We start from the raw sequence: 15,472 nt of genomic DNA, 5'->3' as shown, positions 1-15,472 counted from the left end.
AGGCCAGGCAAGTGTGAGGCCAGGGAACTCTCCCCAGGGGCTCAGGCGGGCGTTGCCACCCGCCACCTGAGGGAAGCAGCTAGGTTTTCAGGGAGCTGGGAGAACTGTAACTGAATTCAGCCTGGAAATTGGATTTCCCTAGCAGAGGAGGTGACCCTATCGCCACCTGGACCCGACACCATGGGGGTGGGAGGTGGACAGAGATGGCCCCTCAGTGACCTCCTCCTGCCCCCAAACTGTCCCTGTGGACACCCAGCAGCACCCACTGACCACATAGAGTACAACTACTCTGTGCAGGGGGAAGGGTCTGGGCGGTTCTTCCCAAGGGGCTCTTGCCCTGCACTGATGAGGCGCCCTGGGCTAAGGGAGAGCCAGGTCCCTGGCAGCACTGGTCAGCCCCAGGGAAGGGGCCGCTGGACTGGTGGTCCAGGAGGACCAGGGGCTATGGGGAGGCTGATGCAGGAGGCTCGGAGCCAGGTCAAGGCAGGGACACTTCTGGGGGCCCACGGAGGCTGAGGTCTTGGGAGCTAAGGGCCTGGAGCCGGGCCCAGGGCCAGGGCTGGGGAATGGCCAGGTAACTGCAGGCTGGACACAGCAGAGGAGGCCTCGCCCTGGCAGGAGGGTGGGCCAGGTGTAGGTGAGCACCCAGCTGCTGCCCCTCCTCAGTGGGGGAATTGAGCCACAGGGAGCCCCCACCAGAGGCCCCCAAAGGGTCTCGGTCTGAGATTCCTGCCGGGGCAGGTCACAGACACTTGCTCTAAGTCTCCGGGTTCCCTGCCTCTCTGGGTGGACTCGTGGGATGGCGATGGACAGCAGTCCCCCAGCCCCAGGCTGCCCCTCCTGCACCTGACCCAGATGCCAGCTGCAGTCGCAGCCCGAGGGCGATGCCTGACAGGCTCCAAGTGTGGGGTCTGGGCAGCGAGGACCCATCTCCTCCACGGTCTCTACAGCAGCAGCCAGCCCAGGGGCACCCCAAGGGCAGGGCAGGGAGGGCTGGGGCTGGTGGTCTCTATGCCTGCACCAGCAGCCTACCCACTCCAGCCTGGTCATGAGAGGGGAGCCCGGGCATAAGGCTGGGGAACCCCAAGGTGCCCCACTGTGCGGGGTGGGCTGGCCTGTTGCCTCCATACCTCCCCCTAGGGTCCCTCTGGGAGGTGGCTCCCCCAACCCCCCATTCCATCTCAGGGAGAGCAGAGCAGCGAGGGGGCAGTTCTGAGGGCCCAGGCTCAGAGCCCCACCCCACCGTGCTCTGGGGTGGGCACAGGGGCCAAGGCATTCCTGAGGCGGAGCCTGAGGCTCACAGCCAGGCTGGGACCAAACCCGACGGATCCAACTGGCACCAGGGCCTGGGAGCCCAGCTCCTACCCAGGGGCCAAGGGATCCATGAGACCCCGAGGACCACCCCCCCCCCCCGAAGGCACAGGTGGGGCAGCTGTCCGGTCAGGCTGAGGGCCGGTGGCCTGTGTGCACCAGTGCCCTCTGCCTGGAACACCCTTTCAGCCCTCAAGACGCTGGACCCCTTCTTCCCAGGCCCCCTCTGTCACCATGGCAACGCCCAAGCTTCTCTGAGAGGGACAGAGCCTCTTTGTGGTGGCACAAAGCCCCTTTGAGGGGCGGTGGGGGTTCAGCCCCTGGGAGCCTGTGGCCAGTAAGTCTCTGGGGGGCAAGGCATGGCCCCTCAGCCCAGCCCCCACCAAGGCTGCGGAGCCAAGAAAGATGGAGCAGGAGAGCCTGGTGGTTAGGGGCTGAGACACCCACCCCGGCACCACCTGCCCAGCTGCCCACGGAAGGGTCTCTGGGATGAGCCCCAGGGCCCCAGGAGAGGCTCTCTGTGGGGGCCTGAGGACTTCCCACGGCCTTTCCACCATTTGACAAGAAACATGCTCTCCCTGGATAAGTGGAAGAGGCACTGGCAGTGGGGAAACTCCCTGCCAGACGGGAAACCAGACTCAGGACTGGGTGGGAACCAGGCACAGGGAGCCCTCGGGGGGCAAGCGGGTCAGATGGCGCGGCCTGGCATCAGGCCTGCTGAGGGGCTGCCCATGTATCCGGGCCTGCCCTACTCATGATCCTGGCCTGCCTTGCCCTGCTGCAGGGCCCCCCATCTTCGCCTGCCTGCCCTGGGGGAACACAGCCAGCCCAGCTGGGTGGCCTGGGGTAGCCTTGCTGCAGCCAGGACCTCAGGACAGGTTTGGGCAAGATGGAACCTCGCTGTGGCCGGGCTCACTCCAGGGGTTGGGAGATGGGACCCCGAGGGCAATGTGGGTCCAGGGCACAGTGACAGGGACCGAGCGCAGAGCTCCCCGTCCCCACCCCCGAGTGTTGCCCTATCTGTGCCCTGGCCCCGCAGTCAGGGAGGCTCACCCCAGCCATGGAGCCCCTCCCCGTCCCAGTCTGTGGGCCCATGCCACCCTGGCCACTGCTGACCAGGCACTTTGCAGTGCCCCCACATGCTGGGCGCCCTGCCGGGCAGCCCTCCCCAAGTGACCTCAATGTGACCCACTGCAGCTTTGCTAACTAAGCCCCCAGGCTGGGGGGTCACAGCCCCCGGGTGGCAGCACGAGGCAGAGCTGGCCCCAGGAGAGATCTGCCCCTTTGTGGGCAGATCCACGCAGGGCCCGGGGGTGGGGGGCTGCCAAGGGGCCAACCCTGACATGGCAGTGCCCCTCATGGTCAGCAAATGAGATGCCCCTGCACCCCGCGGAGGCCTCGTCTCATGCCTCCACACCCCGCCCGCCTGCTTCCCCGCCAGCATTCCTGCAAGCTGCTGACACTTCTGGGCACTGGGACGGGCCTGCACAGACCATCGTCAGCAATACCAGGTCCACCTCCCCACAGAGCCCAGCCTGGGCCTTCGCCATCCAGGGAGATGGGGCCTGGGGCTCAGCTTCCAGAAGGAGGTTCCCTGGGAAGTGTGAGAGTGAGAAACTGGTCCCCTGTTCCCTCATCGGGAACAACACCGGGGTCCAGCAGGGAGACTCCAGGCCCTGCAGGCACAGTACCCACAGCCCAGGGGGTGACAGGTGTCAGGAAGACCCTCCAGCTGCCAAGGGTAGAGGCAGGGCAGCTGTGGCCACCTGGCCCTGGATGGATCAAAGGGGAGTGTAGGTAAGAGACCAGAGCACGCCCTGTGGAGGGAGGTTCCATCCTTGCTCCTGAGCACAGCATCAAAGAGCCAGGTCCCCTCTGGTCTGCCCTTGCCCAGGGTCCTGTGTGGCCTCCAGCCAGCACTGGCTCCTCCAGGGGCCCCTGGGAACTCCCATTCTCTCCCAGAAGCTGAGCTGGACGCCAGTCTCTCTGCTCCAAACCCCCACGCCTGCCTGGGAACCAATTCAGTGCTCCTGACGCCCAGGAGTGCCCATGGCAACAGGTCCAGACACCACCAGCCTCCATCAGACAGCAAAGTCCTGCCTTTTATATGCAAATGATGACCCAGTGGAACTGGGCAGGGGGCTTCACCCCGCCCCTACCCAGTGCAGACTCTGGGCCCCACAGTGTCCCTGCCTGGCTCCCCACCCCCCCACACACCACATACCATGAGAGCCTGCTGGGAACCGGACCTGTCTGTGTGTCCTGCCCCCCCCCAGGGCGCAGAACACTGCAGCTGGCATGCTGACAATTTGGGGAACTCCTTAAACCCACCCGCAGGCTCACGCGTGCGGCCACCCACAAAGTCATGCACACACACACCCAGAGGCACCCAGGCTGCCCTGTGGGGCCTTGCCTGCCCTGGAAAATGGATGGTAGGTGACCTGACACTCCTGACAGGTCCTTGTGCTGGGGGAGGTAGGACTCAGGCTCCTGGGGGTCAGCGTTCTGGGCAGACTGCATTCCTGTCCTGAACACCTGGCAAGGCTGCCCCCACCAAGACCTGTGAGGCCGGGCCTGCCCTGGCTCCACAGCCTGCAGGTGCCCAGCCTCAGTCCACACCGAAGTGTCTCTGTGACAGGAGTGGGGAGCATGGCCGGGCCAGGACCCTGGACAGAAACACCGAGGCTGCACAGACCTGCTCCAGCCCCCACGGCCCAAGGCAGACCCTGCTGCCCCCCCCCCCCCGGGGACCCAGGAGAGCTGCCGTTTACCAGCACAAACATCAGGGAACAGCTGATGTGCCCTCAAAAGGTTAAAGACGGCCTTGAACTGATGAGCTGGGAACAAACTATAGGGAGAAGGACCGATCGTGGGTGATGAGGATCCTGTGGGGATTTGAAGAAAAACATGGCGGAAGCTAAACAGCAGCCAGGACGCTGTCCCCAGGCCGCAGGATGCAAACCCAAGGCAGACCTGCCAAATGGGCAGAAAAGGACACAAAGCTGTCAAGAGGGAAGACAGGAGTGGTGGAAAATGGACCCTGGGAACAAACTCCCCTGGCACAGGAGGTCCCCGAGGCACCCCACAAATGGCCAGGAGCCACCCCCAACAGAGGCCTCCAGCAGGGTTGTCAGGGTCAGGTTGGGGTCTGAGCTTTCCGCCCAGAAAGAAGCTGAGCAGATTGCGGTCATGTCAACCCTAGCCTTTACGACTTGCTCTCCCTGGGCTCTGTGCCCCAGCCTCCAGGCCGCTGTCCCTCCGCAGGGCAGGAAGGAGGTCGCCTGGCCTGGCCCGCACCGGACACACCCAAGGCGGCACTGAGGAGGGTCCATGTTGCCGCCAAGCTGCCCACGTCCCGGAGGGGCTGGACGTCATCCACGCACAGATGTCAGCTGCAGGACCCTGCTGCCCAGCTATCGTCTCTTGTTTGCAGAAGCTCTTCTACGGTGAGGACCAGCTGACAGCTTTGTTAACAGGGTGCTTCCCTTTCTTCCTTAACTTGGGATCTTGAAAGAGTAAACCCAGCTCTGTGCTTCCTTAAGGAAACATCGTGCAAAGTTCCCGGACTGTCAGAGACGATTTGCCACCCCAGGCCTCAGTGTCCCCATCTGCACACTCGGTGTCCCGCAGGCACTGCGGCCCAGGGCCCATGGGTGCAGGGGTCATGGGGCGCCAGCCTCTCCCTGCAGGGCACAGAGCAAAGGCCCCGGAGGACTGGCTGGCAGCCCGCTCGAAGCCTCCTCGTTATCTTGCAAAATGCAGAGAGCAGCAAGTACATTCAGACGAATGAATGGCCTAATTAGGATTTCACAGAGAGTGAAAATATTTTGAAAAGAAAAAGTTTAACTAAAGGCATATTTGAAATACCAAACTCATCAATTGCAAATGACAACCTGGCAAGATGTGCCAGGGGGGCGGGGTGTCTCCTTCTCCCCACCTGACAATGGGCAGCCTTCCCTGTGGGCGAAAGAACCTGGGCCTCAGCCTCCCCAAATCAGAGCTGCAGGGGGGTGTCCCCGCAGCACAAGACCTAACTCAGGGCGGAGCTGACGACTCTGGGTGCCCCGGTGGAAGGTCACACAGGGACGGGGACGGACGCCCAGGGCCTGGGGAAGAAAGGCCCCTCAGCAGCCTGACAGTCCAGTCCAGGCAGGAGAACGAAGCAGAGCAAGCCAGGGAACAGCCAGAAGCTGACTATGGCTGGCAAGGCAGGGAGAGGCTCCAGGGGCGAGCTGAGGGGCAGGGGCTGCCCCAAGAGCCACTAGGCCAATGGCCACCTCAGGCTTGCACAGACTACCCAGCACGGCTGGCGTGGCACCGTCCCTCCTGGTGGCCTGGGCCCCGCAGCGCAGTCACACCACCAGCTGTGAGGCACCCTGAGCAAGGAATGGCACAGCCAGAAGCTGGCATGGCTCTCGCACCATAACACAGCGGCCAGCACGAAGTGCCACCTGCGCTGAGCCCCACAGGGCGAGCAGAGCCAGGTCTGAAGCCAAGTTCGGCCTCGTAGAATGTTATTCCTGAGAAGCATGTGCTCCGGAGTGGGAAGGGGCTGGGGGCATCCCTGGGGCCGTGGTCTTCGCTCCTGCCTCTCACGTTGAGCCCCCCCACCCGGGGAATGACCCACGAGTCCAATCACAGAGACCCCTGGATGCCTGGCTGAGGGCCGCCCACAGGCGAGGGCCAGCACCTGGCTCTCTGGCAACGCAGGCAAGATGCTTGCGAGGCAGGTGGACCAGCCGACCCGCCCCGAACTGAGACACAAACAGGCGTGCGTGTGCCTGGCCCAGTGGTGCTGCCACTGGAGGCCCTGGGGGTGCCAAGCCCGCGACCCTAGAGGAAGAGGCCCGTTCACCCCCCACAGCATGACAAAGCCACTCGGGCGTGGGACAGCCCATGCCCTCCCAGCCACAGGGAGTCACGCATTCACAGGCCGGATGCTGCAAAGGGGCCCGGATCACTGTGGGGGCTTCTGAGGGGCCTTCCCACAGCAGGGACCTGTTCTCAGTAACCAAGGAGGCTCAGAGGGGCTGGAGACCTGGGGAAACCAGAGTGGGATGCACACGCGCACAGGCCAGCACACCGGGGGTCCCGGGGAGGAGGCCCCAACTGCGTGGACCAACCTGCATCTGCAGGGCAAGTGCGAGGCCGCCCGTGACTTTTCAGAACAGAGACTGGTCAAAGGGAGGCCCCGACCTGATCTTCTAACGGGGCCACAGGCACCTTGAACCTGAGGATGCGGTATGTCACATTTATAGTTCCTGGTGATAGAAAACATCAGTCAAGAAACTGTTCAGATATAACCATATCAACACAGTTCAGCCCTTGCCTCACATTTATGTCAAAGTAAATTCCAGACGGATGAAATCTCAACTGTAGATGCTGACCTGGAAACACCGACAGGAGAAGACGGATGTGTGTTTATCTGCCCACGTGCTAGACAACGCGTGGAACAACAGAAGGATTGAAGAAGGAAGAATTCCACAGATTCCACACAAAACATGAAAAATTTGAGCAATTTTTGAACACGAAAGCCATCATAAGCAAAAATTAAAAGGCTGAAGAAAGACGGATGAAGGCAGAACCCACTCTGTGCGTGGCTGCGACCCCAAGAGGCCCCACGGGGGCCGCGGCCACAGAGGCACAGCCTCCCTCAGCCCGGGTGAGGCTGGTGGAACCAGTGCCCGCGAGGCTGCGTGGAAGTGCCTGCGGCAGACACGAAGAGTCCGTTACCAGACTCAAGAAGCGCAGGAGATGGGGAAACAGGAAGAGGCAGAGAGAGAGGGACAGAGAGAAACAGGGAGAAAACCAGGAGCACGAGGGAGGAGGGAGAAACAGGGACAGGAAAAGAGCAGCAAGGGCAGGCACAGCAGGCGAGGCGGTGGGCAGCCTCCCACAGACCTCATTACCTGCCATTTGGTGTCTGGTTGGCCTGCCAATCTGAGGCACGGTGGTCCACCAGAAGTTTAGGGGGGTGGGGGCCAGCCCCTGCCACCCTAGGCCCCAGATGCCATGCCACCTGTGCCACCAGCAATGCCACGTTCCAAGGCCTGGTGCTCTGGCCCAGCAAGCCCTGGACACAGGCTGAGCCTCTTCATCCCAATCCACAAGCCCCCACATGGCCCAGCAGCCTGGCCACTGAGATGCTTGGCCAGACCTTGGTCCTCCCACCTGCCTGGCTGGCAGGTTGCCACACCCGAGGTCCTGTGGAACACAGAGGAAGGAGCAGGCCCCCTGCCCTCTCCTGTCTTACAGCCCTCAGCACAGGACACTCAGGCATCTGGAGGCTCCTGAGTCTGTAGCCACTGCCTTCTCACCACCACCCAAGTGAGGTGCTGGCTGGGCCAGGCTATCCACGCTGGACACCCAGGGACACAGAATCCACAGGGCTGGGTGGGCTGAGCCTCCCACAGAGACAGGGCTGGGCGGGGCAGGGGCAGAGGGCCAGGCTGGGGCCTGGGCTCCCGCAGTGGAGCAGCACAAGTGGCCACCACACTCTGCAAATCAGGCAACACAGCAAACTGACAGAGTGGTACCAGCAGGGCTCACTTCCCACCACACAGGGTTCTGGGGGCCACAGGGACCACTCAGCCTCCGTCCCTGCTATACTTCCCGGGCACCATGCCTCGTGCCCCTGGAGCTGTGATTAGCAGAGGAGCCCACGTGGCAGGGCCAGCACCAGCGCCCTCGCCATGATCACAGCAGTCACGGCCCCTCCCCACTCCGACGGTGGCCCAGGGTGGCTGTGTGTGCCAGAGGCCATCTGGCCCTTTCAGACAAAGCCTCCTCCCGGCCTCAGTGCCCTCCTCCAGGAGCTGCAGCACCCATTGCCTGTCCTCGCTGGCAGCTCCAACCTCCCTGGTGCAGCAGGGACTACCCTGAGCCGGGAGCGAAGCTGACGGCCTGTGCGACACCAGACACCGCCATGCCAGGCATCCAAGTCAAGGAGGGTGCGGACCAGTCCAGCTAATGTCCTGGTGGGTTGTCCCCAGTGCACGCTTGTCCCTCAAGCCAGACGTCCCTCAAGCCGGTATCTGTGGTCCATACCCAGGCCATCGGTGAATTCAAGTAGGGGTGGCAGGAGGCCCCATGTCCAGCCTTGTCCAGCCCAGGGCCCTGTGCCCACCAGGTTGAGGCTGGCCGGAAGCACACACCACTCAGGCCACAGTCCATCCCTCCATGGACCACACCCACCGGCCCACCACCCGTGTGAGGAGGGGACGTCCCTGGAGGAGGTCAGCATGTCCAGACACCCATCCAGCTGGCTCCACATCCTGCAAGGAACCAGAGGGCACCTGGTGAAGCCAACCGGCGGGGTTAAGTCCCTTCTGGATGGGGCCAGAGCCCCAGCTGGGCACTGTCATCCCTGACCCAAGGGCGTCTGGTGGTGCTCCAACACAGACTCGCTCCCACACGACCGTGCGTGTTCTCACCCCCACCCCACTGGGACTGTCACGTCTACAGTTTGCATCAGCTGCCGTGGTCCCTCCTGGGCGTTTCTTACGCTGTTGACTATCCTTCAAAACCCTGACCATTTTGAGCCGAAGATAACGTCTCCCTTCTCCAGAGGTTGGGTGTGCTCTGTTGTGATAAACTCCCACACCAGGATCCCACTGGCCTGTTCAGGGGGTCATGGCCCCCAGGGGTCTGCCCCCCTCACCTGCCCTGGGGCACAGGCTGCCTGCCTCTCTCCTGAGGCTCCCCGAGGCCAGCCCCCATCCATGTCCCTCCTAGGCCAGCAGCCAGCCTCCCAGTCCCAGACCAAGGACCATGCAGCTTCCTGTCTCGTCCAGTGGTCTGGGGACGCGTTCCCTCTCCTTGTATCTAGGTCTGGGGAAGTTGCCAAAGTGTTTGTGTCGTAAAAATGAAAAACAGGGCACCACAGACAGGCTGGAGGCCACCTCCGGGAGATCACAGTGGCAGAAGCTCTCTCCCCTTGGCTCTGCAGTGTTTACCAGGTTGTTCCAAGCTTCTGTCCAACCTTCCTTTGTGGACATGGCTCATTTGTGGGCCTGCGGGTGGGTCTCTTTGCCTCACAGTAGCCCCTTCATCACGAGGAGGGGCTTCAAGTCAGGGTGGGATCATGGGGGTAGATCAGGATGCCAGGGCCAGAGGCAAGGAAGAACGGGGAGCTCAAGCCAGGCGTGTGTGTGCACGCGTGTACACGTGTGTGCGTGGGCACCTGGGAGGGCAGGCGTGGTTGGGAGTCTGCCCACCCACTGTACCCTCCCCACCCACAGCAGGACCTGCTGCTCCCACCCTGAGGTCTGAGGCTCAGGGATCAGCTTTTGCTTAGAATGTGATGCTTCTGGGGCACGTCTGCTTTTGGCTTAAACGTTCACATAGACCTTGTCCCATGGAGAACCACGTGCCTTTCTTATCAGTCCTGATAACCGCCAGCCTCTCCCCAGTGCTGGCTGTGCCCCATCATCTCGGACTCTCACTAGGGGCCTGGGGTCAGCCCAGGACACCATTTTACAGATGGGGAAACCAGGTCCAGGCAAGGCAGCGCTGGGCCAGGATTTGAACTCAGGTCTTCCTGTCCTTAGGACACACCCCCCCCACCCCAATCCAGCCACAGGAAGAATGTGGCTCCTGCCTCGTGGGACTCCAGCAGGCCAATAACTCCACAAATGCAGAGGAGGGCCGAGAGTCAATGCCAGTGTGGGGGGTGGGAGGGCATCTGCAGGGCTGCAGGTGGGGAGGGGGCCCGAGGGAGCTTCCTGCAGGAGGGTGGGAGCAGGGGGGCAGGGAGGGTCTGGGGACGCAGGGTGGCGGTGGGACCTGAGGTGGGGTCTGTGTCCCCAGGGCGCCTCATCTCAGCAGCACTGTACAGATGGGGGGTGGGGGGAACAGAACCTCATAAGAGCCCTGGGGCCATGGACAGACAGATGGACAAGTCTGAGATACGAAGGTAGAAGCATTGATGGGATTTGTGCCGAGAAGGTGGGGGTACCTGTCTCAGGGAGCCCTTTCTAGCACCCCTCAGAGTTGGTCCTGGCCAAGGACCCTGCACCAAGAGCCTCGGGGCCAAGGGACCCACCCCCAGCCTTGAAAAGGCCTGCTGTGTCCCCGACTGGGGCAGGAGGCCTCTGCAAGGGCTGGCCAAGAGCCACAACAGCACAGACCACAGATGTCTGACAGCACGAGGCAGCCCCCATGTGCACAAACCAAGTCCAGCGGAGGGACAGGGCCCAGGCTTGGGGGATGCTGGGCAGGCAGCTCAGGGCCGCAGTGGGTGATGAGGAGCCCGGGTGAGGGTCAGGCCGGCCTGACTGAGAGCTTGCTCTGCACTCGAGCCTTGAGTCCTGCTCCACCACAGCAAATCCTGACATGCCCTTCCAGGCCGCTGGTCACTCTGTGCACATCTTGAAAAGGCGCCACTTTGGCTGCACCCTTGTTTTACAGAGGACACTGAGGCAGAGAGAGGCACAGCCCTGTGCTGAGTGGCAGATGCAGAGACCTTGCCCGGACCCCTGGGCAGTGGCAAGATGGCCTATGGGGGTCAGGGAGGCACCTAGGGCACACGCCTGAAGGAGGACCCCACCTCCACGGTCCCTGCTGGAGCCTGTGCTCAACCACCCCGCCACCCAGCCCTCGGCCTCCCTCTGCTGTACCGAGGCGGTGAGGGCACAGGGTACTGAGGGGCGTTGCCCAGGGTCCTTGCCCCTCTCCAGCTCCCCACCCTGAACAGGGGGCCTGGAGAAAGCAGAGCTCCAGCCTCCCAGCGGGTGCCTTGGCGGGTGCCTCGGGAAGGGTCCCCACCTCTGGGGGAGGCTGGGTGGAGCCAGTCTTGCTGGCCATGGCAGTCCTGGGTGCCCTCTGGTGGCTGCACTCAGCTTGTTGCTGCTTTGCTAGAGGCCGCTGGCCCCTCAGGGTCCACTGGGGCAGTGGTAAGTGCTGTGCCTCACACACACACAGCCTGGGCTGGGGGCCCTGTAGGTGATGTGGATGTCCACCAGCTCTGGGCTCTTCTTTCCGACCTGTGAAATAGGCTGAGCTGTGCAGCTCTCCCATTCAGGAAGCCCCAGGAAGGAATTCCTGACCCTGAGTCTCTCTTGGTTACTCTCTGATTCCGGGGCTCCTGCAGAGTGGCCGAGGCCTCATCCTAGTCTTGATGGAAGCTGGCAGCAAGGGAACAGATGCCTTCCCCGACCCGAGCCACTGCTGGGGAAGGTCCCAGAACCCCTCGCTGCCTCCCTGGCACCCCACAGCACCCCAGCTCTGTCCCCTCCTTCCCTCTGCTGACGCCAGCCCAGGGCACATGCTAGGGGCTGGCCGAGGCTCTGTTGGGCCTGGTGTCCCCACCCCCCTCTGCGCTACAGTTCTTGGCTCCTCTTGGAAGTGCAGGATCCCACTGCTCGTGGTCCCAGGCCTGTCTCCTGGGATGAAGGGGAGTGAACCCACCTGAATCCTTGTGCAGCACAAACATGGATGGAGGTGCAGCCTCCATGGAAACTGGGAGATGCAAAGGGACCCCTGAGGGGCCACCCTGGGGGAGGCACACAGCCCAGATTGGGGGGCAGCTCTAACCTAGCAGGACTGAGGGCTGGCCCAGCTCACCCAGGAGGCACCTGGTCAACAGGTACTTGTGCCCATGAGGAGAGTGGGGTGAGGGCTGGCCGGGCTGTGCTTATGTGACCTCCTCCCCAGGCCAGGACCAGAGTCCTGAGCACAGCAAGTGCTCTGTGCCCAGCCCTGTGCTGGGTGCCAGTGGATCTCAGACTTGGGGGCATGGGGCGGCAGGGAACAGACAGGGTACTGTGGATGGGACAGGGCAAGGCTGGGGGAAAGCACGAGTGCCCAATTCACAGCCCCACACGCTGTGGCCAGACCCCAGGTCCAGACCACCTGCTTGGGAACTGACTGCTGTGGGTCCAGCACTGTCCCAGGTCCAGATACACTGAGCCCAGGACAGGTGGGACCTGCTTGGGGTGGGCAGACCTCTGGCAGCCTGGACCTGGGAGTGGAGGTTCCCAGTGCAGCCCTGTGTGTGTCCTCATGGGGGAGGTTGCCCCACAGGTGCTAAGCCGGTCACCATCCAACCCCCTGGGTTCATAAACCCTGACCCGGCGTGTGCCCTGCTCGGTGACTCGGGAAAGGGGTGTGAGTGAGGGATTATACAATGAATCGATCCTAAAGAATGAAACCCTTGGGGCAGTTCTTTTCTTTTTCTTGTTCCTAAACACGCCTGGGTCTAAAGGGAAAGGCCGCTGGAGTCCCCGAGTTGCGTTTCCACTGGGACACGTTATGCAGAGATTAGAAACGGTGACATATTGTAAAAACCCAATATTTAATTATTTAAGATTAAAATAGGAAGGCTGGGGATCTCCGGCTGCCCGCCCAGGGTAACACCACGGCAAACCTGGGCCGAGTCCCACTACGAGTAGAGGGGACACGCCTCAGCCAGGGGTCCGGGGGCCCGCCGACAGGGCGCAGGGGTGGCGAGGAGGGGGACCCAGGTTGGGGCTCCGGGCAGGAACCCCAGGCAGCGTTCCCTCCCTCGTCCTCTGGGCGGCGGGAGCAGCGCGGCGCCGGGACATCCCTCGGCCCGGCCGTGCCGGTGCTTCCCGGCGGCGCGCCGCCCCAGGAAAGTTCCCCCGCCCCGGGCCCCTCCGGCCGATGGAAAGTTTCCGTGGCTGCGCGGCGCCAGCTCCAGGCGCCCGGTCGAGCAGGGGGAGGACACGGCTCATATTGGCCGCGGCTTGAGGGGCGCGCGGACCTAGGCGCACGGCCGGTCGGGCAGGACCCGAAGCTGCGCACAAAGGGACCCGCCCCCGTCGGTCCGGGGTCTTGCGCACCGCGGCGCGGGCTCGGTGCGGGTGGAGCAGAGCCGGGCTGGACCCCCGGCCTTGACCCCTGCCCGGACCTCGATTCGGGTCCCTGCCCGTCCCGCAGCCCCGATCCCGGCCCCGACCCCGGTCCCCGGCCCGAGCCTACCTGGAGCGCGGCGTGGGCGGCGCCGCAACGCGGCCCCCGCCCCAGACGGGCGTCCCCGGGTCCCTCGGCGCGCGGCGTCCCCGGGCGGGCGCAAGTGACTGTCCCGGGGCCTCCGCTCGCGCCGGTGCAGGACTCACGCCCTGAGCCCAGCGCAGTCCAGACTAGCCCTCCGCCCCTCTCGCGGCCCGTGCGCAAAGGGGGCCTGCCGGCGCGGCGACCCTCGCCCCGCCCCGCCGCCGCCAGTGTTTCCATTGGTCGGGAGGCCCGGCAGCCGGCACCGATTGGACGGGCGCGGGGAGACACCGGCTTGCCATTGGGCGCTCCGGCTGTCCGTCTCTGCCGACCACGGCCCCTCGTGGAGTAGCGGAGGCCCGGGCACCTGCCGGGACCTCTGCGGCTGAGGCCAGGGCCGCGGGCCGCCCCTTCCGGCGGACCGCCCCCTCCCGGCCGCCTTCGAGGACGTCCCCGGACCGTCCGGCCCGAGCGGGGAAGGGAGCAGGCCCGGCGCCCCATCCCCGGACTCGGGCCGGGTCGGCTGCATCACCACCCCCAGTTCCCAGGTATTCTGCTCCAGCGCCTGCTGTTGGCCCGGCGCTGGGCGCCACGCCCTCCCTTCAGCGTCAATTGTATTCCCCACAATCCGCGAGGGAGCGTTCTGCTGCCCTCCCATTTTACAGACGGGAAACCGAGGCTCAGAGAGGTTCTCACTAGCTTTAGGTCACCGGGGCTCCAACCCAGTCCATCTGACTCCGGCGCCCGGGCGCTCTCCCACCCTCATTGCCCCAGGGTTCCCACTGTGGAGGCCGGAGTGGGTGGGGCTGGCAGTTTTTCCAAGGGTAGAAAGGGACCCCTCCGTGAACAGCGGTTTTCCTCCTTGGTCAGTGATGACTCGACAGACACCGTGGGCTCAGCCCATCCTGCAGGGCCCCAGGGACTGGCCTCCCTCACGCGGCTCACCGAAAGGCCACAGGTCTGGGCCTGGGGAGGAGAAGTTTGTGTGTTCATTTTCCCCGCTTTCTGGTGTCCATTTCCTCCACCCTACCTGGGGTCATGCAGGATCCCTGTGGGGCTCAGCCACCCGAGTTGGGTTTAGCACAGGTTACATTTCCCTGCCAGGTGGAGAGCAGCCACCTGGTCCCTGCAGTGACACAGGGCACACACATGACCACAAATGGGACCACAACCCTAGGCCAGCTCCAGGTAACTTTGGGGTGCAGGGGGCACCAGTGTGGATGCCTCCCATTGGGGCTTGTTTCAGGGGGTCCCTGACCAGTGACCCTGGCTCGTGCGTGGTTCTAAGCCGTTCTTGCTCTGGTTGCACCTGGAGATGACCAGATCCTCAGCTCACCATATTCCCCAAGGCTGCACAGAGCCACATGGCCCACCACAGTGCTAATTGGGGGGGCAGCGGGGGGAGAGACATTCATGTCTTATCCACCCACATCAGGGGTCCACTGTGTTCACCCAGAAGTTCCTTGGTCAGAACGAAGAAAAGGAAATGATTTGGGGCCAGAATTCACCACTGGTACCACATTGGGTTCCCCTGTACCCTGGCATACATGACAAATCAACCCCCAGCAGCCATTCAGAGCCAGGCAGCCACAGCCAACTGACTGGAATTGGCACTGGAGGTGTCACCAGCACTGGAAGTGACAGCCATTTGGCACCCTGGCACAGGGACATTGCTTGAAGCTCTGGGCAGGCAGAATGAAGGGTCCCTCTCCAGAACATGGCAGACCCTTTCCTATACTTAGGAGTGGATTTAATTAGCCCAAAGTTCTCTGTGGATCTCTCCAAGGGCATTGGGCCCTGGTCCTCCTGCAGCCCCTCCTCTCACAATGACCTTGTGGCCCAGCACCACCCCTTTCCCACACACTTGCTGATGGTAGCAAGAGGGGCTGGACAGACCTCTGCTGAGAGGGCAAAGGGGAGAATTGTGCACCAAAATCGGCCCAAGTGAGGACTCCCTCCATCCCCCTCATCCCTACCCCCCCCTCTCCTGACAGGCTTCCAGAGACCTGTCTGCCCTCAAGCTGGCTCACCAGCTGCACGGAGGGTCGGGACAGGCAGTGCCAGTTCCACGAGGACCCACCATGACCCAGGCTGCAGATGGGGGTCAGAAACAGAGTACAGGAGAGATGGTCTCTACCCCTAGACCACTGTCACAGGGCCCAGTAGCCTGGTCTCCTCCATTTCGCCCTCTCTACCTGGCTTCTGGCCA

General features: G+C 63.3%; 1 protein-coding gene across 2 annotated transcripts in view; it reads right to left on the bottom strand.

The window, feature by feature from the left end:
- The window catches only part of ARVCF (ARVCF delta catenin family member), a 36,226-nt gene extending 22,806 nt beyond the window's left edge, over window positions 1-13,420 (bottom strand). For both annotated transcript variants that reach the window (XM_061168868.1, XM_061168869.1), the window contains exon 1: window positions 13,252-13,420. The gene's annotated coding sequence lies outside the window, so the exon portion shown is untranslated. The remainder of the gene's footprint in view (window positions 1-13,251) is intronic.
- Window positions 13,421-15,472: the final 2,052 nt, after the last annotated feature.

This window comes from Eubalaena glacialis, chromosome 15, assembly GCF_028564815.1.
Source record: "Eubalaena glacialis isolate mEubGla1 chromosome 15, mEubGla1.1.hap2.+ XY, whole genome shotgun sequence".
NCBI classification, from domain to species: domain Eukaryota; kingdom Metazoa; phylum Chordata; class Mammalia; order Artiodactyla; family Balaenidae; genus Eubalaena; species Eubalaena glacialis.
Note: the sequence above shows the minus strand (reverse complement) of the source record. Positions and strands in the feature narration are given on the sequence as shown.